Source organism: Desmodus rotundus, chromosome 8 (assembly GCF_022682495.2).
Source record: "Desmodus rotundus isolate HL8 chromosome 8, HLdesRot8A.1, whole genome shotgun sequence".
Classification (NCBI taxonomy): Eukaryota; Metazoa; Chordata; class Mammalia; order Chiroptera; family Phyllostomidae; genus Desmodus; species Desmodus rotundus.
In genome coordinates this window covers 75,279,591-75,282,714 of record NC_071394.1, presented here as the reverse complement: position 1 = coordinate 75,282,714, position 3,124 = coordinate 75,279,591, and the positions used below count along the sequence as shown (strand labels likewise).

The 3,124-nt window shown below is 37.8% G+C and overlaps 1 pseudogene; it reads right to left on the bottom strand.

The window, feature by feature from the left end:
• Positions 1–201: 201 nt before the first annotated feature.
• LOC112301094 (nascent polypeptide-associated complex subunit alpha pseudogene) lies at positions 202–838 on the bottom strand (annotated as a pseudogene).
• Positions 839–3,124: the final 2,286 nt, after the last annotated feature.

Below are 3,124 nucleotides of genomic sequence, written 5' to 3'. Positions count from 1 at the left end.
AGGATCAGAAGGAGGCAGAAGAGGACCAGAGAGATGGCAGGGTGAGAAAGTCTGGACCCAATGTTGCTGGTTTTGTTTTATTTTTTTTTCATCCCACAAGAAATCATAACTTTACTGTCAGAAACAGTACAAATTTTAAACCAGGCTGCAGTTACTCTTGAAACACAAAGAATAGTTCCTCATTTTTAGATGATTACATTGTTAATTCCATATAGCATTTACAAAATAATTATTATTGTTCTTCAGGGCTCGGAGTGCCTTTGCTCTCTATACATTTGCTTGTGACATGATCAATTCTATGTCCTAACTTCTACACCTCTTTCATCAACCTTTCTCTTCACTATCCTCTCATAGAGTTGGAGTTGATGTGTTTTCTTGAATGTTTGAGACAGCCTCACCTTGAACTTTGATTTTCTCAGCAACTGTGAGCTGTGCTTGCTGAAATAAATCCTCAACCTTGGTTTCCCTCAAAACTATGTAGGTATATGAAGTTGGGCTCTTGTAGACATCTGGTTTTGTGATGACAAAGAGGATATTTTTAGATTTCTGGATAGTGACCCTAGTAACCCCTGGAACCTGTCAAAGACCCAGGTTGGGATATAGCCTTTCATGCCTTATTTTCATTCCAGCTCTGTTTTGCTTTGCTGACTGGTTCTTCATTGATTTCAGCTGTTGCTGCTAGCTGGGCTTGTTGTGTGGTTGCCTGCATGGAATCTTGTTCCTGGAGCTCTGGTACTGATTCGTTACTGTCAGATTACATTTCAGATCTTGTTTCAGCCTGGGGCTGTGGTAACCCCTGCTCTATAGCAGGGATGGTTTCTGTGGCTTCACCTGGCATTTTATGCAAGGAATGTGGAACCAAGACGGTGGCAGAAAGATAGCCAGTGAGTGGTAAGTTCAATACCACTGGTTTTAAGTATGGAGGAAAGGGCTGTGAGCCAAGGAATGAGGGCAACTTCTAAAAGCTAGAAAGGGCAAGGAAAAGTATTCTCCTCAAGGTCCCCCAGAAAGGAAGTCAGGCCTGTTGACAACTTGATTTTGACTTAGAATCATGTTGGACTCATAACCTTCAAAATTGCAAACTAGTCAATTTGTGTTGTTTTAAACCAGTAAGTTTATGTTAATTTCTTACAACCATGAAAAAGTAATGTAATTGAATATCAGTATAGGGACGAAAGGGTGTGGAATCACAAGACTTATTATATTACTGGGGTGTCAAACTCATTTTCACCGGGGACCCACATCAGCCTCACGGTTACCTTCAAAGGACTGAATGTAATTTTAGGACTGTATAAATGTAACTACTCCTTAACTAGGGGCAAGGAGCTCGGTGCTGCCGCCAGGTAGAAACAAGGTGCCAGGCTAAATAAAACAAGGTGGAGGGCTGGATTTGGTCCACAGGCCTTGTGTTTGCTACCTGTGTTATATGCCATTTATGAATTAAATGTAAATGAATCATAAACTTAAATGTAAGGCCTAAGACAATAAAACTTTTAGACAAAAACAGGTAAATATCTGTTCTCTTGATTTAACCAAAGATTTCTAAATTTTGATACAAAATTTATGAGCCACAAAAAATTGATAAATTGGACTTCATCAAAATTTGAAAACAAATTTTGAGAAATTGTTAGGAAAATAGAAAGGTTATTGACAGATCAGTAGAAAATATTTGCAAAACCATATATTTGACCAAGGACTTGTATCCAGAATATGTAAAGAACTCAGAAAACTTCCAATCAATAATAAATGAGCAAAATTTTGAATGGACACTTCACTAAGGAAGATACTTGATGAACAGTAAGTATATTATGAGGGGGGACCCCACAAATCATACTTTATTTATAAAAAATTATGTATTCTTACATGTTTAAACTTCAGTCACATTAATAGTTCTGTCCAGCTGATGCAATATACCTATCGAGATATTTTTTTTCCACTGTTCAAAACAGTTTCTCAATTCAATTTTGAGGCCTCTGTACTTCTGCTGTTTTTTGTTTCACCTCTTGCACATCAGCAAAACATTTGCCTTTGAGGCCTGTTTTCATCCAGGGAAACAACAACAACAAAAAGTCACTTGGGACAACATCAGGTGAATAGGGAGGGTGGGCATGAGGGTCATGCTGTTTTTGATCAAAAACTGCTGAATACTCAGCATGGTGTAGGCAGGTGCACTCGTAAATCACCATCTTGAAGTGGGCAAACACCCTGAAGGAATCTTCAAAGAAATTAACTGAAGCCAAACACAGCCTCTCACAACAATGCCAGCCAGTACGCTGATACGGATGGGTTCCTAAAACACTCACTTAGTGGGGGAAGCCTGCACTACAAAAGGCCCACCCTCCAGAAAATAATTCCATTTTTTGGAGGGGTCTATTTCAGTGAACATCAGGGAAATGAAAATTGAATTAACAAAGAACAATCACTGGACACCCACCTGAATGCCTAATTTGAAAAGATTAAGGATACTGAGTCTTGGTGAGGATGCAAAGCCAATGGAACTCTAATTCGTTGCTGACAAAAATGCAGAAATGTTACAGCCAATTTGAAAATCAGGTTGTTAATTCTCATAAAGTTAAATATACACTTGTTTTATGACCCATCATTTTCTTTTTTGGGTATCTACTCAAGAAAAATGAAACATAATTCTACAATAAGATTTTTAGTGCTCCACAAATATTCATAGTTGTATTACTTACAATGTCCAGAAAACAGAGTAACCACAAGTTCCATCACTTGGTGAATAGAGAAACAAAGTGGTATATCCTAATGATGAAATAGTATTCAGCAATGAAAATGAGCCCACTACTGATAGATGCAATGGTATAGATGACTTTCAAGTCATTATGCTGAATGATAAAACTTGGATAGAGAACACTATATATTTTATGATTTCATTCATATGAAATTTAAGGCAAAACTATACTGGCAAATCATTTTGGTGATTGCCAGGGTTGAGGAAAGAGATGGATAGACAGGGGCAAGAGGAAATGTACTAAAGTGGGGAAATGCTCTCTGTCTTCGGTGTGTGGTAGTTACAAGGCTGTGTATTTGGGTGAAAGTCGTCAGACTGTGCACTTAAAATGAGTGCATTTTATTATATGTAAATTATACATTAGACAATTGA